At 36.5% G+C, this 15115-nt stretch overlaps 1 protein-coding gene across 1 annotated transcript in view; it reads left to right on the top strand.

The window, feature by feature from the left end:
• The window catches only part of LOC142351049 (transmembrane and coiled-coil domain-containing protein 3-like), a 425404-nt gene that overhangs the window by 318568 nt on the left and 91721 nt on the right, over positions 1–15115 (top strand). The window lies entirely within an intron of this gene.

Raw genomic sequence — 15115 nt, 5'->3', positions numbered from 1 at the left:
GTGGAGGGTAAAAAACACTGGGGGGCAAACAGAATAGATCCAAATAATATTTTGCATTTGGATCACCCCATTGTGCATGGTTCATTGTTACCATGTTCAAAACTTATAATGACTGACAGTGTGTGAAATAATTTCAGAGTATGGATATGTAATAGTACTGGGCAAACTCGAACCGAGACGATGCCGAGACGAGTGAACCCAAGCCCGACATTACTCATTCAGATATTTGAAGTGGTAATTTTCCCGAATTCAGAAACGAGGCGGACTTCTGTTAGTTTATGTATAAAACGGGTCGAGGAAAAAAAACCCGCGAAAAAAGACTCCTAATTTATACACGAAATAAGCCCCCCACCCAAAAAAATCACGGGAACCCCATTTTAAAATTGAATTTCATGCAAAACGCACTAAATGCGCTACTCTCGCAAAATTATGTGTGGGTTTTTTATGAGGGCCTTTTTCTTTTGAGTGTTTATTTACTATCTAAAAATAAGTGATCTTTTTTTCCGAAACCATCCTAGTCGGAAAAAAGTTTAACTTGCAATAATCTTACAAGATATATTTTTCTTGCACGAATCTTACAAGACAAACTTTTTCGTTCAAGAATCTTACAAGATATATTTTTTCTTACAAGAAAAACTTTTTCTTAAAAGAATCTTACAAAATAGCCTCTAAACTTTAAAAATCAGTTTTCTGCATACGGCATCTATTCTGTCAGATAAATATCAATCCAGCAGCATCTTGCCAGATAATCATTTTTATTCGAGAAATTGGAAGATAATCATTTTTCTGCCAGATGCTGCGATATTCCTAAAAAAACCATCCCATCTTGCTTGGGTTAGCCTCAAACGACTTAGTTATCTCTACAATAATTCATCTGCTTTACATGTCATCCTCGTTACTGTCTAAAATTTTTGCTTTTGGGTTTGGCTAGAGTTTTTGGATTTTAGCTTTTTTTAATGGTTTGTCTATTTGCAAAATTGTGCAAAGTAAACTTTTTTTCTGGAAGAACTGCTTGTGGTGTCAAGTTATTTAAACGAAACATGCAAGCCGAAAAATAAAACTAAATGTCCTGAAAAGGTATAAAAAATTAAATTTCCGGTGAAAATTATTTAAAAAAAAACGAAAAGTAAAAAAAAAGCGGGGGAAAAAAGTAGAGACCGCTTGTAAAATTTAAAAACAGTTGAGTTTGAACAGTCATTAACACTGTTTAATGCCTCTGATAAATTTAAACTTGTTCTTATTACTTAAAAATTAAAACCACCTCACCTATTACTTCAATAAAGCGCACAAAAGACAAAGTACTCAAAAGAAACGCCAAAAAATAAAGAATTTCAAAAATGTCATCTATGATTTTAGAAAGCAAAATGATATTACAAAAACTAATTTAAAAACCAGGTGAAAAAATTTAGTCAGAATAAATTAAAGTTTACAAAATACAAGAAACTAGCTAAAAATGTGATCAGAAAAGAACTTTACAAAAACTGCCAAGAAAGAGGGTAAAACACAGAAGTGAATACTTGAATGCAAATAAAAACTTTTAGGAGATTGAATATTAACGGGTCATCACTTAGCACAATAGAAAAATTAAACAGCCAGAAGTCTTTTAGAAAGTGATCAATTTACGCAACAAAACGTACAAATAAAAACCAAAAAATGTGCTTTATTTTGTTGGACTTTCACGTACCGTAATTTAGCTTGAGGGCTATAATTGAGCGCGGAAAACAATGACAGAAAGGAGCAGTTAGTTCCCAGTTGAGAGAAATTGGAAATTCGTCACTTTTGTCCATGATATGTTTTCAAAAAATTGTCGGCTAGCTAACTCCAAATTCAGCCAAAATTTGAACAATATAATGGATTTGTAATTAAATAAACAATCCTTAATTTTTATATTCCAGATTGAAAAGGCAGGTCACCGCTGTTAATGGACTCAAAATAAGGTAATTAACAAAACCCGTATTTCACCACCCGTATTTTATCACCCGTATTTTAAATTGAGAGCTATAATTGAGCGCAGAAAACAGTGACAGTAAGGAATTTTTCATCTTCATCTTCCAATAATTACACCCTCCCACCGTATCTTCTGATGATTACACAATGAACTCGAGCTAATATTGTCCAAATTTTGACTTCCGAGAATTCGAGTTAACATTCGAGCTCAATGAATTCGAGCAAACATTGACTTTTTCTTATGTCCACATGAAAACTTCACTAACCTCCAAATATTCCTACCAACCTCACGCGGGTCCTCCCAAGCTTCATACCCAGACGAAGGAAATTGTTTTATCAATACGAATCCTGCCATTGTTCTCCAAAATGCTTCACTCTGCTCTGAATGCTCCTCTGTGGCTTCGACTTCTGCGGCAAATCTTGCCAACTCTTGCTCTCTTCTGTGTTTTCTGAGCAAGCTCCTCGATCTATCAGCTCGGTTATTTCCACCAATACGCACAGTTAGAACCCTCGTCCAGATAATCACTGTATTTCTTCCAGAATAACCGTTTCCCGAAAATATCTGTCTCTGTTGCTCCAATTTTCTCGATCTCCTTCGTTCCTCAAAACTTGTATCCTTGATCCGACTATCGTCAGCGTGTTCCTTGACTTGATCTGCGTCGGAAGGCGCCAGCCTTTAGCACTTGTTGCAAGTCTCTCAGAACTCTCTTCACACTCGTATTCAAATTTTCTGAATAACTCCCTTTTTAACAAGAGAGCCCACCCAGGAGCGCCACTGTTGAATTTTGTATTTTTGTCGTTAGAAGGCTTCTAGCTGGGGACTGGCTAGCACCCAAAGCGCTATCAAAATTCCGAAAGATTTGTTTGGTGGTTCCTCTTGTTGTAGGGAGTGTACTGTGTTGTCCCCAAAAAATGTTGCTCTCTCGGCTGCTTGAAAACTTCACACTGGATTATTGAGAAAATAATTAAATTTCGTAGTACCAGCAACAAAAAATGTTATAGCCAGAGACAGTTAACTGACTAAATTCAATAATCAAAAAGAAATTTTCCATCAAAACTAATTAATGGTCCACACTAAACTAAACCAATTCAATCACTCTCTCCGGAAGTATCCACAAATCCGTCACTTTACTTCCCAACCGAAACAACTATAACAACTTTCACCTCTCAGTAGCTAGCTACTGGCCAGAATCCTATAATCTTCACAACCAGCGAATTCCGATAACTTTGCAGTCTCACTCACTGCAACTCACGGAACTATCTATGATTTTTTGACTCTGAGAACCAACTAATGTTTTCTTCTCGAAGTCAACTGATGAACCACTGCGCTTCAGCCTTGTAAGTCTCTCTCTCTCGCTTTCTCGCGTCTAGTGGTTTTTCTTGTGCTTGAGGGTACTCAACCTTATCAGTTTTTATCAGCAAAACGTAACGTGTCGTTACTTTTCGAACATTATGACCTAACGTATAAGCGTAGTATTGGACGTAGAAAAATGGTCACGCGCTGCAGTTAATCTTAAGCAACTGTATCTTCCAGATGGCCAGAATTCCGTGGTTTACTTGGCTTGCTAATTTCAAGATCCATCAAAAGTCATGTTTCATGTTCAACAGTTCTTTTACAAGTACATGCATTCTCTTTTATCCCTTTTCATGTTGCTAAAAATTCCCTGATTTAACCCAAGAATACGTTTGCTCCCCTGTGGTTGCGGGAATATTGTGTTTTAATGATTGTGTTTCTGGGACAATTGCAATTAATAAGAAATCAGTGAAAACATAGTTCTTTCTGCCTATTTCTTTGTTTAATTTAGAGGCTAAAAGAGCGGTTTCGTGTGCCGGAAAGATCCCGCGGTTTTTTTCAATGTGTAAAGAATTGTCCTAGGAGTGATCACTTAAAATATCATGGTGATCGGACTTGAGTAAGTAGGGCTTTCAGGACTTGGTGATGGGGGTGAAATTCTGGACGCTTGGTTTTGTAATTTTTGAGTTTCTCTCTATCAGAAATTCCTTCAAACAGCCCTAGTACTCTTTTGGATTTATTAATGTATTCTCTAGAACAATACAGAGCAACAATTAGTCCCATCTCAAACATCGAACTCAATTCATAACTCAATTTTTCCACCAAAATTTATCTTTGCAAATTTTTAGACCTTTTGAACCTCTAACACTTTAGTTAGCGCTTTTGCTTGACAAAAATCATTTCCTCCAAAGTGTAATTACCAAAACTAAACTAGTGTTACTTTTTCCGAGCTCTTTTTTTAACTAGACATCATGATTTAACCAAAAATCCCCGATAAATTCGACGTGACTGACAAAATTTGAATATAAGAACACCAACAACTAATTGCATTAATTCCCAAGATCTTTTCCAATTTTCTCCTAAAAATACAAAATCGTATCTGCTTCGGAAGGCGCCAGCCTTGAGCACTTGGTGCAAGTCTCTCAGAACTCTCTTCACAATCGTATTCAAATTTTCTCTATAACTCCCTTTTTAACAAGAGAGCCCATCCAGGAGCGCCACTGTAGAATTTTGTATTTTTGTCGTTAGAAGGCTTCTAGCTGGGGACTGGCTAGCACCCAAAGCGCTATCAAAATTCCGAAAGATTTGTTTGGTGGTTCCTCTTGTTGTAGGGAGTGTACTGTGTTGTCCCCAAAAAATGTTGCTCTCTCGGCTGCTTGAAAACTTCACACTGGATTATTGAAAAAATAATTAAAATTCGTAACACCAGCAACAAAAAATGTTATAGCCAGAGACAGTTAACTGACTAAATTCAATAATCAAAAGGAAATTTTCTATCAAAACTAATTAAGGGTCCACACTAAACTAAACCAATTCAATCACTCTCTCCGCAAGTAACCACAAATCTGTCACTTTACTTCCTAACCCAAACAACTATAACAAGTTTTGCCTCCCAGTATCTTTGCTACTGGTCAGAAACCTTTAATCTTCGCAACCAGCGATTTCCAATAACTTTGAAGTCTTACTCACTGCAATTTACGGAACTATCTACAATTTTTTGAATCTGAGAACCAACCACTTCAAATGGAATTTATTTTCCTCTCGAAGTTGACTGATGAGTCACTGCTCTTCTGCCTTGTAGTTCTCCCTCTCAGACTCGCTTTCTCGCGTCTAGTGGTTTTTATTGTGCTTGAGGGTACTCAAATTTATCAGTTTTCATCAGCAAAACGTTACGTGTCGTTCCTTTTGGAACATTATGACCTAACATATAAGTGTAAAAGTGGGCGTAGAATGATGGTCACGCGCTGCAGTTATTCTTAGGCCAATAATTGTTCAATATGGCCAGAATTCCGTGGTTTACTTGATGTGCTAAATTCAGGATCCAACACAAGTTATGTTTCATGTTCAACAGTTCTTATACAAGTACATGCATTCTGTTTCGTCTTTTTCATGTTGCTAAAACTTCCCTGATTTAACTCAAGAAAACGTTTGCTCCCCTGTGGTTCTGGGAATGTTGTGTTTTAAAGACTGTGTTTCTGGAACAATTGCAATTAATCAAAAATCAGGGAAAACATAGTTCTTTCTGCTTTTTTCTTTGTGTAATTTTAAGGTCGAAAGAGCGGTTTCGGGCAGCGGAAAAAGCCCGTTGTTTTTTTCAATGTGTAATTATCCTAGGAAAACTCACTTAAAATTTCATGGTGATCGGACTTAAGAAAGTAGGGTTTTCTGGACTTGGGCTGGGGTGGTGATTATCTAGACGCCTTGTTTTGTAACTTTTGAGTTTCTCTCTATCAGAAATTCCTTCAAATAACCCTTGTGCTCTTTTGATTTATTAATTTATTCTCTAGAACACTACAGAGCAATAATTAGTCCCATCTCAAACATCGAATTCACTTCATAACCCGTTTTTTCCACCAAAATTTCTCTTTTGCAAATTTTTAGACCTTTTGAACATCTAACACTTTAGTTAGCGCTTTTGCTTGACAAAAATGATTTCCTCCAATGTGTAATTACCAAAACTATACTAGTGTTACTTTTTCCGAGCTCTGATCTTAACTAGACACTATGATTTAACCGAAAATCCCCGATAAATTCGACCTGACTGACAAAATTTGAATATAAGAACTCCAACAACTAATTGCATTAACTACCAAGATCTCTTTCAATTTTCTATACAAATACACAATTTCCTGTGAAACGTCATTTAAAATTGTCCCCATAATGAGGGAGTACCCGGCTTGTATCCAAAAAGAACAATTGCAACAAAGCAAACATTCTTTCATTTTATTTCATTTTTTATCTCATATCTTCATGCACATCCCTTCAACCAAAATTTGTTCGGCTCAATTTTGTTAAGAAACCAAACCTAATAGATGCTTGTTCCTACAAATCAAACACTTGCTGAATTACACCATAAAAACATCAGTTTTTTAATGAATAAATGTAATTGTTACCATTCCAAAAACAAAATATTGGTAAGTCTTTTTTTACATGTAATTTGCTTTGCATTTTCACACAGTATATTTTGTGACAACAACTTTACCTTTGTCTTTAATTTGTATTCCCCATGCTTTGGATGGTCGTTGGAGGCAAACAAACATCCTTTTCTTGGAAAGATGCAATAAGTTTGGCCGACAAATCCTTCAAAGCATATCTTTTGTTTCCCTTTTTATGCACTAATTTTTCCTAGTTAAGAAACTCTTTATCCTTCCTGAAAACATTAAACAATAACCCCAAACTTATAGCTACTTATAGGTAATAAATACTCACGTTTATTATATCAAAATAGCTTTTAGGTGTAAAACTTTGCGGTTTGGGAGATTCATTTATTAAATTATCATTGCTTTTCCCAAGCCCTTCCATTCGTTTTTTCCGGTGTATTCATACTTGGTTTCTTCCGTTTAATGACTTCTGAGTTTGATTCTGACCATTTCTGACAACTTGTTTACTTTGCAAGGCTAGTCTCTGTGTTGTTTACATAACAAACAAATAAACAATTCGCTTCAACCTACATCGCTCAAGTTCGTTCCTTTTGTTTACATAGTCAATAATCTAACAAAAGCTCCTAAACTCAACAAGCTAATAATAACTCAACATCGAAGCTTCAATTTCATGTAAGTGCAACGATTTGAAATATAAATTCCACACTCCTCCCTCCTAGACTATTATTCTCCCGAATAATAAGAAAAATCCGTTGGTCCAAGTGTCAAGCACACTTTCTGCTTTTCACAGAGCTGATTGCCAGAAAAAGAGTGAACCCACGTTAGTGTGAACCATTTAAATAGAGCTCCAAGTAAATGAAGGTCAGCAAATGCTCAGAGCACCGATTAGGGATTAAATAATAACTAGAAGATATAAGCAGGATCTTATGTATAAGTCACTCATACAACCAATTGTTTTTGAACAAAAAAAACTGGCCAGAAAAAAGCCCAATCCAGTACCAGGAACCCCAACTCTGTCTAATCTTAATCTAACTCCGAACATTGCGATCGAATTGGCCATCTTTTTCAATTCAGAGTCCTATTTTAAGTTTTGTCAATTAGACCATATGCCCTTCATTATTGACAGCAGATTTTTTTGTTCATTTATGAGCTTCTAACAGAATATATGATATAAAAACTCACAATCATCAGAGCAGCATTGTCAGATCAGAGTTACCTACTCTCACATCAGACAGTTGAATTTTCCCAACTTTGTCAACTCCTTTCTCTTCCTCCGATGCTCAAATGGATGACCGCCTCCATTCTCATTTTTCAACTTTGTCTTCTGCTTGCGCCAGACTGCTCTGGACGGCTGACACTTCAATTTCAGTTTCCTCCACTTCTCTATCCGGTTGACTCTTTCTTTTACAAACAACAATCTGCACAACTCAGAATACTCCAATTCCAGACCTCTCTGGTCAATCCCCCTCAACAAGTTCGGCGAAAAACTATACGACACTTCCCTCCTATATTCTACCATCTGGTCTTGTCGGATAAGCCTATCGACAACTGATTCCAATCAGTACTACTTGCTTTCTTAACTTCATAATCCAAGGACTGCTCCCGTTCTTTATCTTGCTTGGAAAAAGAACTCTCGAAGTGTACTGACACTAAAATCTCTCCAAAATCAGATGGAAGAACGTTTTCTCCGTCACTTTGCAACATTAGCTCCAGCTCGCGTGCCTTTCGAGGCTTCGAGTATAACGAGCTGTTTTCCTTGCAATCTGGCTCTTCCACCTTCATCTGAACTAAACCACAACCCACATCACGCAAGCCAATATCACTCCCACCTGCAAAGACGTTTGGAATCACTAATTCTTCGGCCGTTGAATAGTCACAAACATCATAATTAACTGATTCATCAGCTGCTGCTACTGCATCGAAGCTCTGATTCTCCACAATTTTGAAAATTAAAGGCGCTAACTGCTGATGCGAAGCTCCAAATTCAGATTCACGTAACTGTATAGTATCACCGCTCCCTCCCACAGTCACGGAAATGTCCCACAGTCCACTTTTTCATTTTTGTCTGTTTCAACAATTGCGTTCCCTTTCCAGATCTTGGCAAAAAAATTTTCGCCCAATTTCAATGGTGTAGTCAATTTTTCTTCTTTGCTCAATTCTGGAAATCCATCTGCCTTTGCCTTGGCAGCCGTGCTTTCAAAACTTTTTGTCATTTTGCGATAGGTATGGTCCGTATTGAAAGTTACCAAATTCTCTTGTGATTTCTCACAGTTATCATCAGATGAGGTGCGAGTCGTAATAATTTGATCAGCGTGCTGTGACCCAGTACTGACTCTACCCTGGCGTGAACTATCAGCAATCAAAAATATCTTCTGCTGCTATGGCCAAAGCACCTTTTTGAGCGACACTTAAATGCGGCAATGCTGTTTCCCCAACATCTATCCATTTGCCAAAGTACGGCATGCAAGGACCCGTCGTGATATATTCACTCTTTATCAACCCTTTAGAGCACATTTGTTCCAATGTGAATTCGTTTTGTTAGTCGGATCAAAAGATTCATAATTAAAAATGTTCGGAATGAAAACATTGTCGTCCACGTAATGAAACTCGATTTCATTGTCACTATCGAAGAAGCTGTCGTCATCACTAAAACCGTCTCCACTAAAAGTTGTGTCATCTTCCAACTCATTTTTAGCAATTTCCACAAGTGTATCGCTTCTCAGTTCTGCACTTTTTATGTTCTTACCAATGTCCCACCCTGCAATGCGTCGATTCATTAATTCATTGAACTCTTCGGCTTCGGTTTTGGTCATTGCCTTAATCTGCTCTTTCATGACTCTGTCAAAATCAAATTTTTGACTACCACCAATGAAATTTGAATCAGCAAAAGTTGCCACACCGGACAAACTGTCAGACCGCTTTGAAGTGCTTCTCTGCCTTCCGTCTATGAAATTCGATTTCTCTTCTAGTACTGCTTTAACTATGAAACCAACAGCTTTTATGGCAGAGCAACGTTTAGTCAGAGAAATGTTTGCTGTCCTCTTGTTCATCACTGATTTGAGAATAATATCGGTTTTCACTGGAATGATTTTCTTTTTGTCTGATTTTGGAGTCCGCTCTTGGCGCTGTAACTCCTCTCTGTCAACAGCATCGCATTGGAACACTGGTTTGTCAATTTCATCCTGTAAAGCCACTTTCTCGTATACCTCCTTCTCTATCAAGTATCTTTCATACTCATCATTATAGAACTGTGGCTTATTGGACAGCCTCATATCAAAGTAGTACAAAGTTTCTTGGAGAGTCCAAGCACGATACTTTTGATCGGATTTCCAAAATTTATGTGGCAAGTAATTCAAAGCATCAAGAGCCCATCCACATAATTTCTCAGGCAAGTATCTCCCGACCTTTTCTTCTGTCCACATAAAAACTTCACAAACTTCCGAGTATTAATCACGCCAGTCCTACCAAACTTCATACCCAGGCGAAGAAAATTATTTTATTAATATGAATCCTGCCATTGTTCTCCAAAATGCTTCACTCTACTCTGAATGCTCCCCTGTGGCTTTGACTTCTGCGGCAAATCTTGCCAACTCTTGCTCTCTTATGTGTTCTCTGAGCAAGCTCTCGACCTATCTGCTGGGTTATTTCCACCAATACGCTCAGTTAGAACCCTTGTCCCAAGAATCACTGTATTTTTTCCTGAATAACTGTTTCACGAAAATATCTGTCTCTGTTGCACAAATGCTCTCGATCTCCTTCGTTCCACAAAATTTGTAACCTTGATCCGACTTTCGTCAACGCAATCCTCGACTTGCTCTGCGTTGGAAGTCGCAAGCCTTGCGCACTTGTTGCAAGTCTCGCAGAACTCTCTTCATACTCGTAATCAAATTTTCTGAGTAACTCACTTTTTAACAAGAGAGCCCACCCAGGAGCCCCACTGTAGAAATTGTGTTTTTTTGTTAGAAGGCTTCTAGCTGGGGACTGGCTAGCACCCAACGCTCTATCAAAAATCCGAAAAAATTGTTTGGTGGTTCCTCTTGTTGTAGGGAGTGTACTGTGTTGTCCCCAAAAAATGTTGCTCTCTCGGCTGCTTGAAAACTTCACTCTGGATAAGTGAAATTATAATTAAAATTCGTAAAACCAGCAACAAGTAATGTTATAGCCAGAGACATTTAACTGACTAAATTCAATAATCAAAAGGAAATTTTCTATCAAAATTAATTAATGGTCCACACTAATCCAAACCAATTCAATCACTTTCTCCGCAAGTATCCACAAATCCGTCACTTTACTTACCAACTCAAACAACTAAAACAAGTTTTGCCTCCCAGAAGCTCTGCTACTGGCCAGAATCCTATATTTTTCACAACCAGCGAATTCCAATAACTTTGCAGTCTCACTCACTGCAACTCAGGGAACTATCTAAGATTTTTTTACTCTGAGAACCAACTAATCCAATTAAATATTCTTTTCCTCTCAAAGTCAACTGATGAACCACTGCGCTTCAGCCTTGTAAGTTTCTCTCTCAGACTTGCTTTCTCGCGTCTAGTGGTTCTTCTTGTGCTTGAGGGTACTCAACCTTATCAGTTTTTATCAGCAAAACGTGACGTGTCGTTCCTTTTCGAACATTATGACCTAACGTATAAGTGTAGTAGTGGGCGTAGAATGATGGTCATGCGCTGCAGTTGATATTAAGCAAATGATTGTTATAGATGGCCAGAATTCCGTGGTTTACTTGGCTTGCTAATTTCAGGATACAACAGAAGTTATGTTTCATGTTCAACAGTTCTTATACAAGTGCATGCATTCTGTTTTATTCTTTTTCATGTTGCTAAAACTTCCCTGATTTAACCCAAGAATAAGTTTGCTCCCCTGTGGTTCTGGGAAAATTGTGTTGTAAGGATTGTGTTTTTTGGGAAGATTGGAATTATTTAAAAATCACGGTAAAAGTAGTTCTTTCTGCCTTTGTCTTTTTCTTTGTTTACTTTAAATGCCAAAAAAGCCGTTTCGGGTAACGGAAAAAGCCCTTTGTTTTTCAATGTGTAAGGAATTGTCCTAGGAGTGAACGTTTAAAATTTCATGGTGATCGGACGTGAGGAAGTAGGGTTTTCAGGACCTTGGGGTGGGTTGTTGAATATCTAGACGCTTGGTTTTGTAACTTTTGAGTTTTTCTCTATCAAAAATTCCTTCAAACAGCCATTGTGCTCAGTTGGACTTATTAATCTATTCTTTAGAACACTACGGAGCAATAATTAGTCCCATCTCATACATCGAATTCACTTCATAACTCGTTTTTTCCAGCAGAAAATCTCTTCTGCAAACTTGACAATAATGATTTCCTCCACTATGTAATTACCAAAACTATACTAGTGCTATTTTTTCTGAGCTCTGATCCTATCTAGACACTATGCTTTAACCTAAAATCACCGATAAGTTCGACCTGACTGACAAAATTTGAGAATAAGAACTCCAACAACTTAATTCCCAAGATCTCTTTCAATTTTCACCTACAAATACAAAATTGCCTCTGAAACTTCATTTAAAATTGTCCCTATAATGAGGGAGTACCGAGCTTGTATCCAAAAAAACTATTGCAACAAATCAAAAATTCTGTCATTTTTCAACTCATATCTTTATGCACGTCCCTTCAACTAACATTTTGTTTTGCTCAATTTTGTTAGGGAACCAAACCCAATAGATGGTGTTCCTACAAGTCAAACACTTGCTGGAGAACACCATTAAAACATCAGTTTTTTATTGATTAAAAGTCTTTTTTACCATTCGAAAAACAAAATATTGGTAAGTCCTTTTTTTCGCATGTAATTTGCTTTGCATTTTCACACAGTATGGTTTGTGACAACAATTTTACCTCATTGCCTCTAATTTGTATTCCCAGTGCTTTGGATGATCGTTGGAGGCAAGCAAACATCCTTTTTCTTGGAAAGATGCAATAAATTTGGCCGACAAATCCTTCAAAGCATATCTTTTGTTTCCCTTTTATGCACTAATTTTTCCTAGTCAACATACTCTTTATCCTTTCTGAAAACATTAAACAATAATCCAAAACTTATAGCTACTTATAAGTAAAAAATACTCACGTTTATTATATCAAAGTGGCTTTTAGGGGTGAAATTTTGCGGTTTGGGGGACTCTGTCATTAAATTATCATTGCTTTTCCCAAGCCCTTCCATTCTTTTTTTCCGGTATATTCTTCTTTGGTTTCTTCCGTTTAATGACCTCTGAGTTTGATTCTGACCATTTCTGACAACTTGATCACTTTGCAAAGCTAGTCTCTGTGTTGTTTACATAACAAACAAATAATCAATTCGCTCCAACTTACATCGCTCAAGTTCGTTCCTTTTGTTTACATAGTCAATATTCTCAAGATTAGCTCCTAAACTCTACAAGCTATTGAATAACTCAACATCGAAGCTTCAATGTCATTAAAGGCTAACGATTTGAAATATAAATTCCACAATAACATGCTATTTTTGTTTGCTCGATAAAAAGGCGTAAAAATGATTCGTGATACACGCGAAAAATGGTTTCAAAAAAAATTCCGATGGCCTAAAGACTGTGAACTTTTCGACAACATAACCGACTAACGTCAAAAAAATCGCTCTCAAACGACTAATCTATTGCACCTCAAATAAATTGCAGCTTGCTTAAGTCGGGGGGTAGGTCACTGGAGTGCTGGCTGGAGGGGGGGGGGGTGTGTTCAGGGTAAGGTACTTATAAATTATCGGGTGGGGTAGGTAGTATGTATATAAGTGAACAAGGTGGTATTTGTGATGGGGGCTATATGGCATAGTTATAATGGGCAGGTGGCGGGGGGAGGATTTAGGTAAGGTTTTAATACGTAGGTGGCTGTAGTATAGAAAAGAAGGAGCGACTTAAATGGCTTCAAAAATTCCCAAAATGACATTCGTTCGAGAGCAGTTAAATTATAATTTCTACAATACGGTTATCACAGCCACACCAGTATTTGGACTCCCAAGTTGAGGTCCCAGATGGAAGCAAGTATGTCCAGAACAAAGATGAACACACAATGGGGGCGTCGTGCGTTCAAAATTACATAGTCTGGAAACATCAAAAACGTCAGAAACAGTCAGAAACAATTTCACACTTTAAATTATGTTTCTGCAATTCTTGCAATTCTTCTTTCTTTTCTGTTTTAATCATTTTCTTGAAAAAACTGTCAGGTAATTTTACAATACGACTATTGCAGCGTTTGCATTTTAAAAACAAATTAACGACAGGAAAATGGCTTCGACCATGATCAACTAAACTCAAGAGGAATAAAAGAGATATTCTGAAGAATTACGTCGACAGGCATCTTTCTGCCTAATGTTTAACAATAAAGTGCACACAAATCACCAACTTTGGTGGTTAATAGTAAAGTAAAATCTTAAGATCAGTTTTCATCCAAATGAAATAGTTTAGTAAGAAAATTATGCGTAACAATGCAGATTTAAACTTTCAGGTTATTCAGCTTTGAGACAGTAAATGACGTCTTCTAAGTCGTCTTTGGCATTATTTTACGCGACAGGTTTGACATACTTATCAATTATTTTCATCTTCGAGATTTGAAGCAAATATAAAAAAGAGAGAATATAAAAGAGTGAAAACGAGTGAATATAAAAAAGACTATTAGTGCGTCAAATCTAAAGATATGATACACTTATGGCAATACTTGGGCTGTAAAACCCACTGAATGAAATCTAAATACGAGTTTTTTGGTTCTTTTAGACGTCCTGAATTTTGCAAATGAACTTAATTTCTCTTCAGCTAAAAATCTGCTTTTTGGTTCCTAACATGTGCTATTTTACGTAGCGTACAATGGAGCAAAATTTTTAAAATCGTTCCGAACAATTGTTGTAATAATGTCTACTTTTGAGTTGAACGTTAGCGATCAACATCGCAATGGCTCAATATTGAGGCTGCAAAATTATGCTTATAATTAAAGAGACAACATGAAACTTAGCTCACAAAAATCCGATGGAATTTGGTCATAATATTTGAATGTTTTCCCAGCTAGACTACAATCAGTGAGTGCAAAAGAAATATTTGAGTGGAAAAGGACAAAAAAAGAAACTTTTTTTAACTGAAGTTAACAAATTTCAAAAAAAAACTAACTCTTCAATTACCAAACAAGATTGAATTGCCCGCTTAAATGTGATCAAAATTCTCTTAATAACTATAGCTAATATGTAATTTTTCAAGGAGGCTCGGTAATGTGCGTTTGCACATAATGTTCCGACCCCGCTCATCCACAATTTTGGCTTAATTGTCTAACAAATGAAGAGATATACAAATATTAAAATCCACAATTAGATGTTTGTTTAAGGAAATTGTTACATACTCAAACAACTGAAAGAATCATATAATGCAATCACTAATTATATACTTGCGATTAATAAAACTACGAAACAATACAATTGATAAAATAAACGAAAATAAAAAAAAACATATTTACGGCAAAAACTCATTATCTACTTTTAAAGCACATAGTACATAATTAAAGCACATAAAAATCATCAGATACAACCCAAACTAATCAATTTCACTTGTCTTCAACTTCAATGCAGATGAGATCTGTCCCCAGTAACACTAGATAAGCAGCAATTTCTTGAAAAATATTTAATATTTTTTCTTAATTATTAAGTTTTAACTGCCAAAACACCCCTATAAGCCAACTAGTCATAACATAGAAACATATTTTTTTGTTAAATGTTTGTTTTTCCAAGTATTTTACTAAGATGTTTACGAACCA

The sequence above is a fragment of the Convolutriloba macropyga genome, chromosome 12 (genome assembly GCF_964194025.1).
Source record: "Convolutriloba macropyga chromosome 12, txConMacr16.3, whole genome shotgun sequence".
In the NCBI taxonomy this organism is placed as follows: domain Eukaryota; kingdom Metazoa; phylum Xenacoelomorpha; order Acoela; family Convolutidae; genus Convolutriloba; species Convolutriloba macropyga.
Note: the sequence above shows the minus strand (reverse complement) of the source record. Positions and strands in the feature narration are given on the sequence as shown.